A 9295-nucleotide genomic window follows, 5' to 3' on the forward strand; every position below is an offset into this window, starting at 1 on the left:
GTTAGGGAGCCACTGGCAAGAAAAAAAAGATGCAGAGAGACTGAAGGAGCAGGGAAGAGAAGGAAACATCCTGAGTTCATGAGGCAGGAGCTTGAGTAGAGGCCCTGGGTAGAAAGACGGGAGATGGGGAAAGAGGACTTTCAACGTTGGGCACTTTCCTCCCCAGAAACTAAAGTTAAAAATTAGTTACCTTTCATAGCTAATGACTGCGGAACATATATTTCCACCCTGGATTCTATTTTTGAACCTTGAATGGAGCCAGCTGCCTGCTGAATATTTCGACTTGAATGTGTCTCGACTTGAATGCCCTGCTGGGCCCATTTGTCACTTATATTGTCCAACATTGTTCAGGTGCAAACTCGTATTGAACAGAAACCACATTTATCCTTGCTTAGGTCAGAATGGGGGAATTCACAGGATTAGGTGACCAAGTCCTGGACACCTGGGATCAGGGACTCTAGTGTGTTGGGTTTTGTCCCAATCACTTGTCCTGGATTCTCTTGGTTTGTTGGCTTTATTCCAGCCAAGTGTGTCCTGCCCTTTTTAGTACAGTGGCTGGCAGTTCTCAGGTTCCCATTTCAGAGCTCCTATTAGGAGAGGACAAAAACTCTTTTCTTCAGCTCCATTTCAAATGTACCTGGGAAGGACTCTGCTGGCCCATCTTCACACTTAATTCTCATGTGACACCTGCCACATGCTAGTGCAGAGCCCAGGTCAATGGACTGCAAGCTCTTTGGGACTTGTGTCCTTCACATGCCTTTCCCAGCACCTGGCATGACACAGACTCACATATAGAGGGACTGAGTGTGTCACAGAGCTGTGACTTACCTCCTAGGAAGCTGAACCTCACACTGGGTGTGGGGGGAGCAGGTTCCATCAGAGGAAAGGGTGGCCCTTATCACCCTGACGAGTTCCAGCCCATGTGTCAAAGGGAGAAAGATGCATGTTTACGGTGTGGGTCTCCCAGTTCGTTCTATGACTCAGAACTCTCACAAGAACCCTTCAGAAATTGGATGAAGGGACTTCCGTGGTGGTCCAGGGGTTGGCAGTTCACCTGTCAATGCAAGGGACACAGGTTCCCTGGTCTGGGAAGATTCCATATGCCTTGGGGTCCCTAGGCCCTTGCACGACAACTGCCGAGCCCACGTGCTGCAACAGCTGAAGCCCACACGCCTAGGGCTCACACTGCTCAAGAGAAGCCACCACAGAGGAAAACCCGTGTGCTGCAATTACAGAAAGCCCACGCTTAGCGATGAAGACGCAGCGCAGCCAAAAATAAATAAAAATTAAAAAAAGAAACTGGATGAAGATAGATGATAATGTGGCAAGGGTTTATGTAAAAGATAGCTGTGGAGTCCTTGCTTGATGATTGTGGTCAAAGCCTTTTTATAGCCTGCCTTCAGTTACTCAGAGGAAGACATTTCACAAACACTGCTTCATCCTCTTCCTCGTCACCTCTAATAACTCCACATTGCAAATCTGCGTTATTTCTCCTTCCCCAAAAGTCAGTCAGTCTAAAAGCACTCATTTCATGGACAATTATTACATATTCTACTGATGCAGAGCACATTTAATGACAAGAAATAAAAAGAATTGGCTGTTAGGGCGTGCTTGTCACCTTTGATAGTCTGGAGAGTTTTATTTCCCTGTTGTGTAGGAAGACTGTGTAATGTCTGACATCGGGGCCACCACATTCATTACACGCTCAGTCCTTCCATTCATTTGTTTCTCGTTGATTTTTTAAAAATTATATTTATTTATTTTAAATTGATTGATGATTGCTTTATAATATTGGTTTGACTTCTGTCATACATTGGTATGAATCAGCCATTGGTGTACATATGCCTCCTCCCTTTTGAAACTCCCTCCAACCTCCCACCACATCCCACCCCTCTAGGCTGTCACAGAGCCCCGGTTTGAGTTCCGTGAGTCATACGGCAAATTTCCACTGGTTATCTATTTTACATATGTTATTGTACATGCCTCCATGCTAATTCTAGTTGATTTTTGCGGGTACATCAAGGTATAGAAAAGTTTCCCACCCTCTTCAACAAAAAAGAAAAAAACCCCACAGGGATTACTTTTACTGTTGTTTTACAGTCGCTAAGTCATGTTCAACCTTTTGCGACCCCATGGACTGCAGCACGCTGGGCTCCTCTGTCCTTCACCATCTCGGACTTTGCTCAAATTCATGTCCATCCAACCATCTCATCCTCTGTCATCCCTGTCTCCTTTTGCCTTCAGTCTTTCCCAGCATCAGGGTCTTTTATTTTTACTATGGTAATGGAAACCACAAAACCTCTCATTGGAATAGATAATAAGGACAATTGTCTAGCAGGGACAGGAAACCCATGTTGGGTGTTCATGCTTCCTTTTCTCAATGCCATTGGACTGAAGTGAGAGGTCACTCTGCTCATGGCCTCCTGTAGCCTGCAGAGGCTGAGGGCAGGGGGGTGGTGGTGGTGAACAGCTTTTATCTTATTAGGGAAAGTCACCTCTGTTTTGTCCAAGGTGCTGTACTTGCTAAGATTATCACTGATAACTGTGTGTCTGTAAGCTTTGCTTGGGCTTCCCTGGTGGCTCAGTGGTAAAGAATCTGTCTGCAATTCAGGAGATGCAGGTCTGATTCCTGGGTTGGGAGGATCCCTTGGAGAAGGACATGGCAACCCATTCTAGTATTCTTGCCTGGAAAATCCCATGGACAGAGGAATGTGGAGAGCTGCAGTCCATGGGGTCACATCTAAAGTGACTTAGCAGGCAAACTTTGCTCACCACAGTCAGAAATGTTGGCCCAGATTCTAGTAAGAAAGGACAGAGAGCTCTAGCTGGTGGCACTGGAAGGAAATCAACCCTGGATATTCATTGGAAGGACTGGGGCTGAAGCTCCAATACTTTGGCCACCTGATGTGAAGAGCAGACTCATTGGAAAAGACCCTGATGCTGGGAAAAATTGAAGGCAGGAGAAGAAAGGGACGACAGAGAATGAGATGGTTGGATGGCATCACTGGCTAAATGGACATGAGTTTGAGCAAACTCTGGGAAATAGTGAAGGACAGAGAAGCCTGCTGTGCTGAAATCCATGGAGTAGCAAAGAGTCAGACCCGACTGAGTGACTGAACAACTGCCTGAGGGCCCGTGTGGTGGAGTAGAAAGATTCCAGGTTCCACAGCCTCAGGCTGGTTCCTGGCTCTATAACAGTTACTAGAAATTCATGAGTGTCAGTTTCATCAACCTGTAAAATAGGCTCCTAATTTCTACCTTGATACTTTATTGTGGGAATCAACAATAAGAAAAATAACTAACGAAAACATATTGAGATCTTGCTCTAAAACAGCTCCATGCTGTGTCTTTTATAAACTCATTTGATTTAAACAAATGATGGTATTTCATCCTCCTGATGCAGTATGGGGTGGTTTCTTGGTGTTCTCTGTTACCAGAGGAAAGACAGGTTTACAGGGATTGAGGAACTTCCAGTAGGTTAAACAGCTATGAGAACCCAGACAGGTGTATCCTAAAGGTGTGGCCATAGCATCGACACGAATCTTTCTTAAGCTTAGAACTGTATGAACCCTTTTTCCTATAAAATTTATTTTATTTACTTGGCTGCACGGGGTCTTTGGGAAAGCCCAAAGACAAAGTGTTAGTCACTCAGTCGTGCCTGACTCTTTGCGACCCCATGGACTGTAGCCTGCCAGGCTCCTCTGTCCATGGGATTCTCCAGGCAAGAATACTGCAGTGGGTACCCATTCCCTTCTCCAGGGGATCTTCCTGACCCAGGGATCGAATCCAGGTCTCCCGTATTGCAGGCAGATTCCTTACCTTTATAGCCACCAAGGCTTATAGTTCACATCTTTATTATGGATGTGAATTATTTTTTTCAATGTTGCTTAATTTCCACAAGCTGAAGATTAGTATGTGTTTTATAGTACAGGGAAGACATTGTTGCTTTACTCTTTATGGTGCATGCATGATAAGCAGCTCAGTTGTGTCTGACTCTTTGAGACCCCATGGACTGTGGCCCACCAGGCTCCTCTCTCCATGGGATTCTCCAGGCAAGAATACTGGCGAGGGTTGCATTTCCTGCTCCAGGGGATCTTCCCAACCCAGGGATGATAACTTCATCTCTGGCATCTTCTGCGCTGGTAGGTGGGTTCTTTTCCTCTGGTTACTAGGGAAGTCCCATCACATTTTAAACTAAACATTTTTGAATAGGTGACTTATGGTCCAAAATTTTAAATGTCTAAAAAGGAGAATTGGTGTTTAAATGAAAAAATTTATATAGTATGCCAGAATTGGTTAATATATATATATATATATATATATTTTTTTTTACCATTTTTATTTTCTCTCTGCCAATCAAAAATATGAATGATCCCAGAATGGTTATGTAGAACATATGGATGACCATCTTTTTTTGCATTTCTTGTCACAGCTAACTTTCAAACACCAGGGAGGCCAATTTTTAGAAGGATGGATAAATGCAATCATGTAATATACACCTGTGTATACCTACACGGGTTCTCCCTTGATGACAGATGTGCAGTTTTGGAGAGAAGAGTAGCAATATTGACAAGGAAACACGAGGTGTGTTGGAACGAGTGGATCTTCAGTCAGTCATGGGCACGTTGCTGGCTGAACAGCATAACATTTCAAGATACCACATCTAGATTTGTGTCACTGGGAAGGCTTCGGAGAGAACAGATGTGAAATACTAAGCCAAATGAGTATGCTAGTTTTGCACATCTGTCCCTTTAATTTCTCGTATTTTTGCTTCATTATCTGCACCATTGGACTGCTATATCTGTCATAGGCCGACAGATGGCAATATTATAAGATCATTTTTTTAAGATGGTTAAAATGAACGATAGTCTCTGCTGCTCTGAGATTAGTCAGATGGAAGAAACAAGATCTTTATTGGTTGTCTCTTTGGTATTTACAAAATCTTTTTTTTCTAAATTTTTCATAAAATATTAGCCATGTTATTTTCACTTCACTGCTGCCTCTTTGTGATTCATTTTCTTTTTCTCTTTTGCTTAGTTTTTTACTCCATAGTTAAATCCATCTTTGTTGTATTCTATGTGCAAATATGGTGGTAAAGAATCTGCCTGCCAGTGCAGAAGATGCAAGAGACACGGGTTTGATCCCTGGATCGAGAAGATTCCCCTGGAATAGGAAATGGCAATCCACTCCAGTATTCTTACCTGCAGAGTTCTCTGGACAGAGGAGCCTGGCAGGCTACAGTCCATGGGGTGGGACAAGACTGGACGCCTGAGCACATGTGCAAATATAAACCTGCTAGTAATGAAGGCAAAGAGTCTAACCATATAACTATTATTAATGAAGTAGTACTAGCTGATGCTGGGAGGGACAGGGGGCAGGAGGAGAAGGGGAGGACAGAGGATGAGATGGCTGGACGGCATCACTGACTTGATGGACATGAGTCTGAGTGAACTCCAGAGTTGGTGATGGACAGGGAGGCCTGGCGTGCTGCGATTCATAGGGTCGCAAAGAGTTGGATACGACTGAGTGACTGAACTGAACTGAATTGAGGCATATAACATCGGAGAAGGCAACGGCACCCCACTCCAGTACTCTTGCCTGGAAAATCCTATGGACGGAGGAGCCTGGAAGGCTGCAGTCCATGGGGTCGCTAAGAGTCAGACACGACTGAGCGACTTCACTTTCACTTTTCACTTTCATGCATTGGAGAAGGAAATGGCAACCCACTCCAGTGCTCTTGCCTGGAGAATCCCAGGCATGGCAGAGCCTGGTGGGCTGCTGTCTATGGGGTCACACAGAGTCAGACAAGACTAAAGCGATTTAGCAGCAGCAGCAGGCATGTATAACATAATGAATTTAAATGAAATTTGTTTTTTTGGAGAATAAGAGATAAACAAGCCAAAGTCATATTGTACCTTTTTTTAAAAAAATAACTTTTAGACTGGAAGAAGTGTTTTTATTTTTTAATTAATTTCTTTAAATGGAGGATAGTTGCTGCACTATATTGTCTTAGTTTCTGCTGTACAATGAAGAGAATCAGCTGTATGTATACATCCATATACATTTTGAGCCTCCCTCCCCCGCTCCCCGCATCCCACCCCTCTAGCTCGTCAGAGAGCAGCTAGTTGAGCTCCCTGTGCTTCGCAGCGCCTGCCCAGCAGCTGTCCATTTGGCACCTGGTAGTGTATGTATGTCAGTGCTACTCTTTCAGTCTGTCCCATCCTCTCCGTGGAAGAAGTGTTTTTTATTTTAGAACCAAGTGTTTACAATTTGTAAAGACCTAAAAAAAGTCAATTTTGTACTTTGAATACTACGCTTCTCTTGTCACTAGGTTCAGAATCATGTTAAACCTGCCCCCTGTGAAGACCCTCGAAAGACATTTAAGAAGCTCTGGGTTCTGGTGGTTGGGAAGAGCTTTGAGTAAAAGGCTTAAGACAGGAGAGAGACGGGGTTGAAGGCACTGAACCTGCACTGTTGCTGGAAGGAGGCACTTCCTCCTGCTGCATCAGCCACATCCAGACGGAAGCCCTTCTTTGTGGAAAAAAAAAATATTTCTTGTATTGTTATCATTATTTTTGGCTGTGCTGGGTTTTTGTTGCTGTGAGCTGGCTTTCTCTAGTTGCTACGAGCGTTGGCTCCTCTTCCTTGCAGCGCGCAGGCTTCTCTTGTTTCAGAGCGCAGGCTGTGGGTGCGCGGGCTTCAGTAGCTACAGCATGCAGGCTCGGTAGCTGCGGTTCGCGGGCTCTAGAGAGCGGGCTCCGCAGTCGTGGCACACAGGCTTAGTTGCTACTGGGTATATGGTATCTTCCCGGACCCAGGTTTGAACCCGCGTCGCCTGCATGGGCAGGTTGATTCTAATCTACCAGACCACCAGGAAAGTCCCAAGACTCCTTTTTATTTGTAACTTTCCTGTCCCTTTTCCTCTGCCCCACAGCCCTCTGGGCCCTGAGAGCGGCTCACCTGATATCTCTACCTGCGGGCTGTATTCCATCTACCCACAGAGTTGCAGACCTCAATCATATATGAGGGTTAGAAATTTATTCCCAGGTCGGATGGCTCTTAGAGCCCCATTCCTGCCGTCCAGCCGCTTCCTGGACTCCCCGCACCTGCTGGATTCACTGGCATTTTGAATGCGCTGTGCCCAGGAGAGTCATTTCCTTCATGAACCAGCTCTGGTGTCCTATTTAATACAATCCATTTTCCACATGTGCAGGTTAGAGGACTGGTCCACAGGTCCTTCATATCTGAGTCCTGAGAGATACCCAACAAAAAGAGATGGGAGAAAGTCTGGCTATTTATCACCCCTTTGGAGATTCACAGTACTTACAATTGTAGCATGAGCTCAGAAGATTTGCAGAAGAAAATGCTTTTAACTCATTGTAACTCGATTCCCCTGCTTATTTGAACATGGAATCCCTTTTCTAAGGGGTTTCTGGGAGAAACTTTGAGAAGTACAGCCTAGGAGTCATGTGTGCTTTATCCTTTCCTCCTCCTCCCTTGCTGAAAAAATTGAGATACAACTTACATACCATGCAGCACACAGATATTAAACGTACAGCGTGATTTTATGTACATTCGTACTTGTGTAACCAAAGCCAGATCGAATGATAGAGCTTACTCTGTGATCCCACTTACATGAAATTTAAGACTAGGCAAAACTAATCTGTGATGACATAAGTTAGAATATTGATCACCTCTGGGGGTGGGCCAGGAATAGGGGTGGGGAGGCAACATGCAGACTGGAGAAGGGCCTGCAAGAAAGTGTGGGGTTCTGGAAATATTCTACACCTTCCCCACTGGTATTTGCATCAACAGGATCTTTAGGCTCCCATGGCTTAAAAGTTTGAATGGTCCTGACTGCCTTCTTTTTCTATTTTTAACTTTTTGGCTTAGCCTCACAGTGGCATGTGGGATCCTAGTTCCCTGACCAGGAATCGAACCTGTGCCCCCTGCATTGGAAGCATGGTGTCCTAACCACTGGACTACCAGGGAGGTCCCATTGCCTTCTTGCTTTGTGTGCCCAGGGAACCTCATTTCTCCCCTTTATGTCAGTGCCCTGTTTATTCTGGGCTACACTCTTCCATTTTCCTGGGCTACCCCCTACACTGCTGATACTTCTCGTATTTCTGACATCACCATAGATGTCACTTGCTGCTAAAGTTGAGCTCAGAATCCTTTTTAATGCACCCACCACATTCTGGGTTTTTATTCTATCACCCTGAGCTGCAGTACCCTATTTAAGTATCTGCCTCCCCACCAGACTGTCATTTCCTTGAGGGCAAATGTCTTTTTAAAATGTTTATTTACTTATTTATTTTTGGCTGCACCAGATTTTTGTTGCTGCGTGGAGGTTTTCTCTAACTGTGGCGAGCAGGGGGCTTCTCTTGTTGCTGAGCATGAGCTCTAAGCTGAAGGGCTCAGTAGTTGTGGCGCATGGGCTTAGTTGCTCTAAGGCATGTGGGATCTTAGTTCCCAGGCCAGGGATCGAACCTATGTTCCCTGCATTGTCAGTTCGGAGTCTTAACCACTGGACCGCCAGGCAAGCCCTCATCAGTGTCTTTTACACGTTGATTCTTTCAATGGTTTAAGGAATATCCCACAGATTTGTTTTTTATAAGATTTTTTACAAATTTTTAACTATAGAAGAACACAAATAAATCAGACTTCAGGTAAGAGAGGTTACCTGTACTTATTATCGCTATACAGCATTTTAAGATTTCTAATCATCCACCTGGAAGCAGGAAATCGAAGAAGGAATGAAATGTAGCAGAAACAGCAGTAGGTCAAGAATCTTTGGTCTCATTTTGATTCCTAACTCTTCTATTCATCAACTATGTGACCTTGAATAATTCGCTTCACTCACAGTGCTCATCTGTAAAAGAGACATCCGAAGTTGAAACTCACTAAATTCTTTTTCAGTGTTACACTGTTATGATCAGCTGCAACAGCAGGAATAGATGGAGCTGTCTCTGACTTAAAGGAAACTCCACCTGTGAAATTTTGGCTTTATCAAAGAAGTTAAGTTTTTAAGTATTTTTTTTTGCCCTACATTTTTTACAGCGTTACTGTGTTTTCTCATCATCACTAACTGCAACAACACATTCTCAGCCCTCACCTTACTTGACTGGTCCACAGTGTTTACCAGTTGATCACTTCATCCTCCTCGTTGACCCCTTTGTCATCCCATCTCTTTGTCCCTTTCTACTGATGGCCCTCCATCTCCATGTACTGTCCTCTTATTTTCCTAACTTCTAAACAGTGGTGAACTCAGGGCCAAAACCCAGTTCTCTCTTCT

General features: G+C 44.4%; 1 non-coding gene across 1 annotated transcript; it reads right to left on the bottom strand.

The window, feature by feature from the left end:
* Nucleotides 1–7919: 7919 nt before the first annotated feature.
* TRNAW-CCA (transfer RNA tryptophan (anticodon CCA)) lies at nucleotides 7920–7992 on the bottom strand. Its single transcript has one exon. It is a non-coding gene; the product is annotated as a tRNA-Trp (tRNA).
* Between the last annotated feature and the right edge of the window lie 1303 nt (nucleotides 7993–9295).

Source organism: Budorcas taxicolor, chromosome 14 (assembly GCF_023091745.1).
Source record: "Budorcas taxicolor isolate Tak-1 chromosome 14, Takin1.1, whole genome shotgun sequence".
NCBI classification, from domain to species: domain Eukaryota; kingdom Metazoa; phylum Chordata; class Mammalia; order Artiodactyla; family Bovidae; genus Budorcas; species Budorcas taxicolor.